The 12,816-nt window shown below is 41.7% G+C and overlaps 1 protein-coding gene and 1 long non-coding RNA gene across 2 annotated transcripts in view; one reads left to right on the plus strand and one right to left on the minus strand.

Moving 5' to 3' along the window:
• Positions 1-245: 245 nt before the first annotated feature.
• LOC128802451 (uncharacterized) lies at positions 246-6,606 on the minus strand. Its single transcript, XR_008435437.1, has 3 exons — positions 6,185-6,606; positions 6,017-6,083; positions 246-886 (listed from the first exon to the last, which is right to left on the minus strand). It is a non-coding gene; the product is annotated as an uncharacterized LOC128802451 (long non-coding RNA).
• Positions 6,607-6,898: 292 nt separating this feature from the next.
• Positions 6,899-12,816, plus strand: part of GOLM1 (golgi membrane protein 1) — a 38,411-nt gene continuing 32,493 nt past the window's right edge. The window contains exon 1 of the mRNA XM_053968837.1: positions 6,899-7,372. The gene's annotated coding sequence lies outside the window, so the exon portion shown is untranslated. The remainder of the gene's footprint in view (positions 7,373-12,816) is intronic.

A 12,816-nucleotide genomic window follows, 5' to 3' on the forward strand; every position in this document is an offset into this window, starting at 1 on the left:
CTCTGACACCATGCCCTCCAGAGAAGGGGTGATCTTCCAGCTAGCTCGACTCCCTTCCTCAGGCATCCGTCATAAGTGGCCGCTCCCCGCCTCATGCCACCAGCAGACGGAAGGGTAGCGGTTCAGCCACAAGCTGGGACTCCTTATTGCCAGGAGTGGCTTATAAGAACAGGGTCCACGCCAACTGGATTGAGGTAAAGGAAGGAGGGATTGAGGTAAAGGAAGGACTCCTGCTTGCTGTTCCAAGTGGCTTTTATTCCTCCCCTGAGAGGGAGCGAGCAGATGTAACACACAAAGGAAAAGCAAAGACAAAGAGGAAACTATCACACATGAAGGAAAGCAAAGACAAAGAGCACAGAACAAGGTAGTGCAGCAACTTATAAAGGGGGGCGGTCTCTGAGGTGGCAGGGGGACAGCCTAACAACCAACCAGCTAGCTTAAGGGAGGAGCATGAGGTGGGACTGCATTAACATACAACTAATAAGGTACATGGGGGCAGGAGAGCAAACATCCACAACCAATGGAAGGTTAGGGATTACATAAATGATAGGGAAGATTCTAGATAAAAGGCAGGGGTTACAATGATTGATGGATGGCAGGGGCAGGACTACATAGACTGACATGGAAGAGACTGGAAAAGGGGGCAGGTACAAGGATTGATGGAAGGGTGCAGGGGAAGGGCTTAACATAAGGCTAGACCACTTTAACAGAAGGTAGGGGTACATAGGAATAAACCATTACAAATCTTTGGAATAAAACACATTAACAACTTAAACAATTACAGCTGAAAAACACACTACCACAGTTCTCCATTCATTTCTCTTTTGATTTTGGATTTTGTATGGTTTTGTTGTTGCTTGTTTTTCCTTGCTGTACCTTAGTTGTCCTGTAAGTAGTAGAGTGAATCTCACATCACATCAAGTGATGTCACTTAATATTAAATCTGGCTTTTGATTTATACCCTTGCCAATGATTTTTTAAGTGATCTCAAACATTTGTCAGTAACAACACCAGAGCCCTGTACCAAGCTGAGCCACTGGAGTTGGAATACTGTGGCTCTCATGTAATTTCACATAGTCTATCATTACATTACCATATCCTCTTATGTAATGTGAACTCTGGCACTAAGAAGTGAAAAAAAAAATGATCTGTATATGTTTTATCTTCCTATAAGCTAAGTAAGGCAAGTTAGCCAAAACTGCATTCAGTTACCATGTCAGTTAACACCGCCCTTTGCTGCAGAATTGCAGTTTCGTATCACTGACAGTTTTTATAGAAAATACCACTGTTTCCTGGGTAGACATTCAAGACCCAGAGAGATTTTTTTCAGGCTTTTAAACCCTGTTTTATGTATTGGACTAGCCATGTGCTTTCCCTAAGAAGTTAGGCCTCTCAGTGCCCTCATTAGGTAAAAACAGCATTGTTGTTCTGACTCACTGAAGAACAGAGAAGACTGATTTGCTCTGTAATTGTGTCGCAGAGCTCAGGCTATATCCTTCACCTTATGAATTCCAGTCAAATAGTCCTAAGTTTTACAAATATCAGCCCATATTCTGGGAAAACCAGGTTTAGCCTATAACCTGTGCATAGGACTGTACACATAAACACAAGGTTGTAGCAAATGCTTGCAAATCTGGCATCCTCCATTACATACGCAACTGATATATATAGAAAGCTGTCCATCAATATAAAAACCAGAGAAAATAATGTGCTCCATTCCTCTTACTGGCTTACACATATGGAAGCCAAAAGAGGTTGAAGATAAGGATCTTACTCTTTTATTTATCATTTTTGAAGAGAAAAGGATTACTTAATTCTGACTCCTTAGGGCATCCAAGGTGAACCAACAAGAGTGAATGCAGCCATTGCCTGCAGGTAATACTTTTCCCAAGAAAATGGCATCAACCAATACAGAAGATTAAAATCAGTCAATAAACCTCCTAAAGCAACATTTAGAGGCATCTCATGAATGAAAGGCCTATTTTCCAGAAGAGGACAAGTTAGCTGCCAAAATACCAAAGACACAGAGAAGAAAAAGAAGAAAAAGAAGTCAATCAGTGAAGCTGACAGGTCATCTGGTAAAGATCCAGCTCTCCAAGTCAACATGTTATTTTCTAAGGTGGTGTTTTACTGCTGTTACAGTAGATGTTGATTTTGTCCTAGCAAGACCAGCCTGCCTAACTCTAATTCCTACAGCTGGTCTGAATTTTCCATTAAGCTCTTTCTTCGCATATCAGAGCACATTGGGCATTTTCTCTGAATGAGTCAGTGCAATTAAGCAAGAGAACTGACACTTTGAGGCAACTTCTGCAGACCTGAAGGAGCCAGAAAAATGTTGCCATTTGCACACGTTAAGCCCAGGGGCACCATTCAGGATTGCTCAGAGAAAGCACACAGAATCTGTGACAGAAAAAGAAAACCTCTTATCATTGTCTGTGCTTCAGTAATGCACAACTGCAATAAGATTGCATTTGACAGCTTTTTATTCAGTGTTTCAGCCTGCACTCATTTTACTTCAAGATTTTTTGGCTATATATTTTCAAGGCCAAATGACATCACTAAGGTGTACATCCTGAAAAATGTAGGCATAATTTAATAGGTGGGTGGCCTACAAGGTTTTTTTGATGGTAGGTCAGACCCTGAATGTGCACAGAAGTCACCACACACTTACTAAAAATATGTATGCACACATGTTGTGCAGAAGAAGAAAAATCCCACATATTATTTTTTGTCTGCTATTGAGAAAGTTGTTGCAGACATGATCTTTTAGATCTTGTAATATGCTCAGTACCTCTGAAGAATGTAACATGGATTTCAGATGTCCACCTTTGAAAGTAGATGGCAGAGGACATCATCCATCTTTCAGCTGTTGTCTTCAGCATCTCAGCCCTCTTTGGTTTTGGCATTTAGCTCTGACTTAGTGAAATTCAAAAACAAAACATAACAAAACAAAACAAAAAAATCTCCACTGTCATTTTTTCATGATAATTCAAAGGCAGGATCCTCAAACTCTACAATGCATGAGATCGCATGGATAAAGTAGGTCAACAGTACACAAAGATGTCTGGCAATATAAGTTAATGGTATGTAGAAAAAAGAGATTGTGTTAAACACTGAACTTCATTTTGCACTGTGGGGTTAGACTCCTCTTTCTTGGAATCTTTAGAAGTAATAGTATAGTCTCACCAACACATGACTAATGTCTTTCTTGCATAATTTGAATTTTTGTTCCTCTGCTATCTGAAAATGATTTTCTAAAATTAATTTTTACATGGGTATCCAGAGGGCAATCTCAGAACTGAAGAAGGTAGAAGCAGAGGCATAGTGCAGATCAGTATCTGGCTTCATGTCTGTTGCCATCAAGAAGGCTTTGGGGATTTTAGCAATGGATTGCACTTCAATGACTGTAGCCTGTTAGGGAGAGATGGAATCCACTTGTCTAAAAAGGGAGAGAAAATCTTTGGCAGCAGACTGGCCAATTTGGTGAGATGAGCTTTACACTGAATGGCTTGTGGGATCCAAAGTGGCAATGCTCCTGCCTTTGCTTCTTCCTGGAGAGTAAGCCATGCCAACCAGTGCTACCTTGACCTCCTCTCGAGAATCATAGGGCTATCCACATCAAGGGTGTGTATTGCTGTGGGTAATCCTCTTCTAAGGAACCTGGATGCTAGATTACCTTCCTGATGTGTCTGTACACAAATGCAGAGAGCATGGGGAATAAGCAAGATCTAGAAATCTCTGGGCATGTGCCAATGTAGGGCCATTATATCATTGCATTTACAGAGATATGGTGGGATAGCTCATGGACTGGAATGTTGCTTGGATGCCTGTGTACTTTTTAGAAAGGAGAGGTCAGTGAGATGAGGTAGTGGAGTTGTCTTTGTGAGAGAGAGAATCTGGAATGTATTGAGCTCGACTCAGGGACATAAAAACTATTTGAGAGCTTAAGGATAAGTTTTAAGAGACAGGCTAAAATGGATGACACAAGTATTATCAGCAGTAAAATGAAGATTGGGAAAATGTGGGGGCACTGCTGAATCAGATTGGTATCCTGGTGATGGAAGACAGAGAGAAGGCAGAACTACTGAATGCCTTAATTGTCTCCGTCTTTACTGGTGAGGCCAGCCCTGAGGAGTCCCAGGCCTCAGAGGCAGGAGAGGAAGGCTGGAGAAAGGAAGACTTCGCCCTGGTCACAGAGGGCTGGGTTAGAGATGAGCTAGAGAAACTTAACACCTGTAAATCAATGGGCTCTGATGGGATGCACCCATGAGTGCCCAGGGAGCTGGCAGACGTTGATAAGCCAACCTCCACTATCTGTGCAAAAGCATGGAGAACAGGAGAGGTGCCTGATGGCTGGAGGAAGTCAACATTACTGCCATCTCCAAAAAGGACAAGAAGGAGGACCTGGGAAGATACATCCTGTCAGCCTCCCCTCCATACCTGAAAAGGGAATGGAACAGCCCATTGTGGAGATCATGCCCAGGCATGTAGAGGGCAATAAGGTCATTGGGAGTAGTCTTACTTAATATCTTAAAGGTGAATGTCAAGAGGATTGTGCCAGACTCTTTTCAGTGGTGCCCAGAGATGGGAGGAGAAGTAATGGCCATAAACTAAAACACAAGAAGTTCCACCTTAACATGAGGAACAACTTCTTTTACATGGAGTGTGGCAGAGCACTGGAACAGGCTTCCCAGGCATGTCATGGATTCTCCCTCTCTGGAGACACACAAAACACACTTTGATGAGCTCCTTTGTAACCTGCTCTAGGTGATCCTGTCTTGTGCAGAGTTTGGGTTGAATTGGATGATATCCAGAGCTCTCACAATTCTGTGATTCTGTGAACTGTTTTGACAAATATATTCTACCAGAAAGCTGTCGGTAGTTTTGAGGGAAAAAAAAGAAGTACTGGATTTTCTATATTAGATATACTTTTCAGTGAAAGAATAACAAGAAATTGATTTGTTTCGCTTACCATTTAGGGAAAAATAAAAAAAGCAGCATGTAATCAAATAAAATATATTTCAAGGTAATCTATTTTTTCCACAAACTTTTGAGAGTTGCCTCTATATTAAATAAATTAATATATTAATTTATTTAATATAAATTACTCAGGAGATACACCTCCAGAAGACTTCTGCAAATTGCTTTACTTCTAGACTTTTCAGGCACAGTAGTACATTGCTTCTAGTACTGGTACCAAGAGATCATGCTAAGATCCTTAATTTTTCTGCAGGGCAACATATGTACATGTGCCCTTGTGTTTTTGTTAGTTCTTTGTTAAAATACACGGCTATTTTTTTTAAGATAGAATGATACCTTTTTTATTAATATTGCAGATCCCACTTGGAAATTAGTTAATTCCCTAACTAGTGGGATGTGATCCATTGTGTATTTGTAAGAAAATTTTCTGGTTCTGGTCTAGACAAATCTATTGTATGAGTTGTTTTAAAAAATAAATATGTAATAACAAATATATGTTCTCTCCCATGAAAAGCTTGAAGTGCAGGTGTTACACTGATCAAATTTTAAACAGTCATCAAAGACAGGAAGAAAACCTCATATTTGGCATTATGTTTTGACATGTAGAAGGTTGTTTTTGTTAATTTTATGGTCTTTGTTCATGTAGAAATTTACATATATATATGTATATGTAAAGAAATTATTTTGCTTTTTTCAGCACCTACAATTGCTACTTCACTAGTTTTTCTATACTGGTTTGATTCTGTTTTTTAAACTTCCACTTGCAAAAGCTAAAATGCAGAAACAACATGCAGGTTGAGCTGAAAAAGTTGAGGCTGTTCAGCCTGCAAAAGAGAAGACTGTGTAGATGTCATAGTGTTATGAACAAGTCCAATATGGTTAGAGCTGTTAATGCACTTACAGTTGTAATGAGCTAATTATGTTGATAACTGTTAAACCCTTGTTGTACCCCCACTGTTAACTCCCTTATGTACCCCCCCTTGTACCCCCCACTGTTAACTCCCTTACATACACCCTGGTTGTACCCCCCTCTTACCTGTACCCTTATTGAATCCCTCAGGTATTGCCTCTGCTGCTCCCCAAAATGGCAGCTGGAAACATTCCTGGGAATATGCAAATTAAGAAAAGCTCAAGAAAATCCAACAAAAGACCCCAGAAACGACAAGCCAACTCAAAATTTTAAGAACTAAGTGTCTGGACCTACTGGGGGGAAGTCCCTCTACTCCACCAACAAGGTTTTAGAGGTCACCATCACCTCAGTAGAACTGGACTGGAATGAGGACCCTAGCCGATGAGCCAGAAGATGTTTTCCTAGGCACACCCATTAGAACGGAAGCCCCGGTTCTGCTGTGAAGCAAAACTGATCATGTCCTCCTCTGTGTCGCCAAAGGGAGCAGCAGCGGTGTTCGTGGCTCCTCGGGCCCCCACCTAGAGTTGATCACTTAAAAAAGGCATTAAAAGGGAGCTGGTCTCCTGGCCCATTTATTACAATAGTAGCCTTCCAGTATCTGAAGGAGGCCTACAGGGAAGCTGGAGAGGGTCTCTTCATTAGAAACTGCATTGATGTGACAAAGAGGAATGGCTTCAGACTGAAAGAGGAGAAATTTAGAAAGGAAATCCTTACAAATCATAAAATTATGAAAGAAATTCTTTACTGTGAGAGTGGTGAGGCGCTGGAACAGGCTGCCCAAAGAAGTTGTGGATGCCCCACCCCTGTCAGTTTCAAGGCTGGTTTGGAACGTGGCTTCACGCAACCCGGCCTAATGAAAGATGTTCTAGGCCCATGGCCTACAACTAGATTGTCTTTAAGGCTCCTTCCAAACAAAACAATTCTATGATTCTATCTAGATTGTGGAAACTCCAGCTGAGTTAATGACAACCATGGAATAAACACATTGGCTAACTTCTTTTAAAATGAAGAAAATACTGGCATCAGCCATTTGGCTGTCAAAAATAGGTATTGAAACAGCCTTCCTGAATTTTCTGTGGCTCCATCTCTGATTTCGGACACTCAGCTTTGCCTGCGTGCCGCTTTCCAGAGACTGAAGCGTCTGTGGTCAAGATAGGAAATCTGTAACTCAGCAGAAGCGCTGGTGAAGGAAGGACTCTGCCGGAGCCGCTCGGGCGGAGGGTGGGGGTGCGGGGTGCCGCAAGGTGGCACAGGGCGGTACACGCACTGCTCTGCTCAGCCCAGGGCGCTTCTCGGCCGGAGGCGCCAGCGGGACGGCGAGGGGCTGGGCGGTGAGGGGCTGGGTAGGCGGGATCTTCCTTGCGCCCCGCCCTGCCCGCCTGCTGCCGCCACTCTTCTTGCCGCGGGCGACGGGGGCAGAAGGGGGCGAAGCAGCGTCCGTCGCCCTTCTGCCCGGGGGCCCGCAGCCGGCGGCACGCTGAGGTGAGGCCGCCGGGTGGGGCGCGGGGGTCGCCAGGCCGCGGCTGTGCCAGCTGTGCCCCGCCGGGCTCGGCTCAGCCGGCGGCGGTGGGGGACGAGCGGCAGCCCCGGCCCGGGCGTGCGGGCGGCAGCCGGCTGTGGGGGCGGTGAGGGGCGGCCCCGCGCGGGCTCCGTCCCGCGGGCGCTTCCCGCTCGCTGCCGGCGGTACTCGCAGAGGTACCAGGGCTTAAGTGGCGTGCTTACCGGACGCTGATAGCGTTTTCTTGTTTCTTCAGCTAGCCTTCCCTCTTAAGGGTCTTGAGCCGGAAACATCTTTGAATATTCGCAGTGGAGGTAGAAATAATATTAGAAATCAGTGCAGGTGTGAGATACCTCCTCCCGGCTACCTTTCCCGGGAAGGGTCGGACTAGGTGGCCTTCCGTGGTCTGTCGCAGCCAGGGTGGCTACCTGAGGTTGTTGACCATCCTCCTCCTCATGAGCTAGCCCTGCGGCAGCCTGCTCCCTGCTTTCTCTCCCAGGGCAGGGCTGCGGAGGCCTTACCTCTGCTCAGGGGACTGATGACTTCTGAAAAGTTCGTGCCTCCAGAGGCCTTCCCGCGGTGCTTGGAAAAGTGTTACCCCCACCTCTTCAGAAATTTTGGTTCGGATGTTGGGTACACAGTGGGCATTGTGTTTATCGGCTGCACGGGGGAAGTTTGCCTTATTTTATTTACTTCGTTGGATTCCCCTGTCAGCATGAAGATAGAAAGACTTGATCAGGTTTTTAGAAAGTCTTCCTCTTGAATTGACTTTTTTTGAATGGCCTTTCATCTTACATCTTAACAGCACTTGATTTTAGAGAACTATTTATATAGTTGAAATTTTTTTCACTCCTGGTGGAAGGTCTGCATGTTTTGCAGTCAAACCATATGTGTAGTTTAGTAGTGGTGGGAAAATGGTAGCAATTTACTGAGTTTTTCATCACATATCTAAACTTACTGTACTCTGCTTCATAATCTTCATTTAAGATAAGTGGATGTCGTATTAATTGTGAACTTAACAAGCTAGTTCATGTTGTATGGGAAAAACATCAGCAACAAAATATATGCATAAAAATAAGTGAGTAGTCTGACTAAGTCTTGAGGTAGATCAGGTGTATAAGTTTGCTTGTTCAATTTTGTTTTCATACACATTATTTTCAGTGGTAATACTATTACCTGAAAGTACACCTAGGCAACATGTCCAGGTATTCTAGAACATTTTGTCAAGTTATTTTTAGTTAGCCAGCTTCTGTCAGGACTCTGTTGGGATAGATACCTACTTTAAACCTCTAGCTTCTGTTTTGCCCCATACCTGTTTTGGAATTCTCTTTAATCAGATAAAGGGCATTGAGGGTGTTTCGTTATTAGCTTCTTCTAAAGTAGTCATTTGAAAGACGAGAGACTTCTTGAGTTGAAATATGATTAGTGAACAAGTGGTAACAGTGACCCTATTCTTGGACAGATAGTGCATTTTTAGGATTTTCATAATTTTCTGATCTGTTACTTTTATTTTAAAATGTGTTAGAAAAGGAAGACCTGACACCTGAATTGACTGTCAAATGGTTATTCCTGAGTGGGATGAGAGTGGAGTTGCTGAATATGTTGTGGTGAAAATGCCCTTCCCTTCCTGTAAAAAGTGTAGTTTGATAATTTTGGTAAATAGTGACTCTGTGACATTCATCCGAAGTATAGAAATTTGAGTAGTGGCTGTTGCTGAATGTTTCAGAGTGTTTTTTCTTTTCCTTTTTTTTTTCCTGCAGTTTGTAAATCCCTGTGAAAGGCATATAGGAAGTTTGTGGTCCGCAGGCTTGAGTTCAGTGCACAAACTTTAAATCTCCAATGGAAAAATGTTTGTTGACTTGCAAATTTGAAAGGAAAAACCACCCTCAGACAGTTTTGCTGCCGAGGATGATAAGAAATCTGTATGCTCTGTTTTGTGACTGTGTACAGTTCCTTGAACCCTGTGTATAGTCTGTGCAAGCAGAAAGCATTAAGGTTGCCACTGGCTATAGCTGGTTCTCACCATGGGGCTGTGAATAGTGGTACTTGTAAGTAAGATCCTGCTGTAAGAACCAACTGGATTTATCTTTCAAAGATAATCACTACTGTGTTTTCATTTATAAAATGAAAACTGAAAGGTTTTGACTCCTTTTTTTCTGCACTCCATTTCCACCCACCCAAAATCCTTTATTTTGCAAACAAATGTTTGCTCTCTGATTCACTATTTTAAGAATTAATTATTTTTCAGTTTCATTTAATTGTTTTTTAAAATAACACCCAAGTTCTAGTACCTTTTAGTCTGATTTAGTTTTATCTGGGTATACCTAACTAACTTGTCAGTGGAAGAAGTTTTGATTAACTTGCTTGGTTAATACAGTATGCTTCAATTCAAGCAGTCAGACATAGGAATTTAATGACAATATCTGAAAAAAAACCCCAGTGATTTCTTCCAGAAGCTCACTGGGAGGTTGGAGAAGAATCTGCAATAGGTAGGGAAAGCACCACTGTCTAAGGGACTCCCTTGATGGAGGAGGTTTCCCCATTCTCGTCCAGTCTGGTTGGGATGGGATTGTGTGACCTCTGTGCTGTGTGTTAGACCTTAGGTCCTTGTTGGGGCTTTTTATTTTTTCTTTTTTTGTTTCTTGTCTCTGGTTTATGCAGGGGTTTTAGTAAGGTTTTGTCCTTACTCAGAATTGCAAGTACTCAGACCTCCAAGAAGCTGTGCCTTCACTTTTCAGTAGCTGCTTCAGCTGTGGTCTGTCTCTAGATGCTGCTCTGGCTTTGTACCATGCAGTGGCTGGGTGGTGGAGGAGGTGGTTGGTAGGCAGATATGCTGCTGAGGGATAAGGGAACATTTTTCTTACATTCTGTGCTGTGTGTCTATTGAATTTTTCACTTTTTCTATCTATTTCTGCTCAGCAGCTCTTACGGAAGTACACAGAGCTGAATCCTGTGAGCAGAGAGATTTGGCTTTCTTTCTGGGAGTCTGAAATGCACCATTTTGTTTTGTCTTTATAACTAGCTTATTGGTCTTGAGGCTTGGTTGGCAACGTTGTTGCTTATGTGTAGTGGAAGATTGCTGGATACCAGGTATCCTATTTCACCTGAGTACAGGAAAAAGAAAGAATTGCTTACTGTGGGAAGTAAAAGTATGCTGTATGTTAATTTGCTTGAATATCTCAGAGTCTAAAACATCTTCTCAATGAAGCACACTAGGTTGTAAAAACAGAAGGATGAAATCTTCTGTTCAGAAGTCAGGAATTTTATGAATATGCTTATTTTTACATCTGCCATGGACATGGTTGAATTTCATCTTCAGTAAAATTACTTTCTTACCCATAAAATCAGAAACTTATTTTAAATCCCACTCAAATAACTGTGCCAGACCAGATGTTTCCTAGAAAACAGCACAATCAAACAGATTTTCATGTAAATGTGCTTATTGAGCTGATTTGCTTATCTGTCCTCCAAAATACATGTGTATGCATATCCATGGCAGAAAGTTAAACAGTTTTTATTTTTTAAACTAATGAGAGAGGTAGTATCTATATTGCACCTGAGGTAAAGTTTTGGGTCTCCGGTACACGAACAGAAGATCCTTCTGTGTCTTTCATGCCTTTCCTCTTCCTTTTGCTTTTCTTTCTGTTCAATATAAAAATATATTGCTAATTACTATAAATTATTTAAGGGTAAACAGCACTGCTCTTTTCTAGAAAGAGCAATGTACTGAAGTCAAACATACTTTAGTGAAATCAACACTTATTTGCCTGTTTGTTTTTTAACAGCTGAAAACAACGGAAAAGGTGCTGATGCTGCCAGATTTGTCTACTATCTAGGTGTATTGGCATTTTTAGCATAGTTTAAAGCACACACCTGTGCTTTAAGCTGCATGGTGAACTAAGTATTCTTTCTTTGAACGATATAGTTGCTTTACCTCTGAAAATTTTTGAGCTAAACTGCTAGTCCCATATATTCATCTAGTAGATTACAGTGCAAGCTGTTACTGCTGATAATGTGAACTGCTTTCTCTATTTCTGACAGCTATGAGGAAAATACCAGTTATTTTATTCAAGTCACACTTACAATGGATCACTGCATCTTGCAGTGCTATGTTTGTAGTTTTTCCATGTGTCAGGTGTACCTGCTAATGCTCTTACAGCAAGGAACAAGATACAGATGACTTCATAATAGGTTCTGACAGACCTTTTTTGAAATACAGTATTGTATTCTGGTATGCAGAAGTAAATAGATTCTCTTGTTCTTTGCTGAGATGGCGGTGCTAATTGTGCCCTTTGTGCTCTTATTTTTGCTGTTCTAGAGATCTGGGGTTCTTGTTTTTCAGGGATCATGTGTAAGACATGGTGGCTCTATACGTCTCAGGTGCTTCTTTTAGGATGACACAATAGGAAAATAGTCTGTGCAAGATGTATGTGTTTCTGTAATTCATAGCTTTCTACTGGAAATCTGTAGATGTCTGTGTTTGTGTGTTTTAATCTACTGCCTGTTAATTTTTTGCATTACAAGGAAAAAAAAAAAAAACATGATTCCTTTACTTGCCTTTGCTTCTTAGTGTTGGCCTTACTTATCTGTATGTGGCCCTGTGGGTGTCCACTGGAGCTGTGCTGCATGTGTCCCTTTGTGCCTTAGCTGAGGTTTCCTTTAGGCAAGAAACTCAAGTCTTAGATATTCGACTTCTTTGGATTGTTTTGTGGAGTGTGTTTATGAAGAGGCAACATTTTCAGGAAGCTACATTTTACTCTTACATCCTCTGTATGTTCCACCCTCAAATACAAATTAAGAAACTTTTCAAATGAGCACATGGATTTGAAGCCTTTGTGAATCTGGCAGTATTGTGCACTGTATACTGAGAAGATAGATTATATCTTGACTGCAGAGAGGGAATTTTGCAGAGAATGCATGTGGACACTTGAGGTATAGGTGAGCTGTTGAAGGACTTAAGTGCTGGGTATACAGTAGAATTTGTATTTCTGGTACCTGCGAAGTGTTGGCATCACATTCTTCCCCTGTGTTTACAGTGTATGTTCACATGTAAATCCTTTGAGAGTTGCTACCATTTACTAATTTTTAAAACATTGCCTCCTGTGCATTGCAACAGTAGGGAAGAGGTTGCTTTGCTTAAAAGCTCCTTGAAAGCTTGTAAAATACATTACTTGCAAATGTACCCATTTTAGATTTAACTAGTGTCTTGTGATGCATATATATTTGCTGTCTGCCTGGCCTTCTGTGCTTATTTTTGCTGTCTTTTGTCTGCAGGGGTGCACAAAGAAAAAAAGTTAATCTCAGTTTACAAGGAAGCAATCTTCTACAAACAGCAACCAAGATTCCCTGGAGTTTAAGGATTCATGAAGCTAGGTGCCATTAGGTTTATTAAGACCAGATTTCACATTGTCATAAAATCAGTGTAGCC

Source organism: Vidua chalybeata, chromosome Z (genome assembly GCF_026979565.1).
Source record: "Vidua chalybeata isolate OUT-0048 chromosome Z, bVidCha1 merged haplotype, whole genome shotgun sequence".
NCBI classification, from domain to species: domain Eukaryota; kingdom Metazoa; phylum Chordata; class Aves; order Passeriformes; family Viduidae; genus Vidua; species Vidua chalybeata.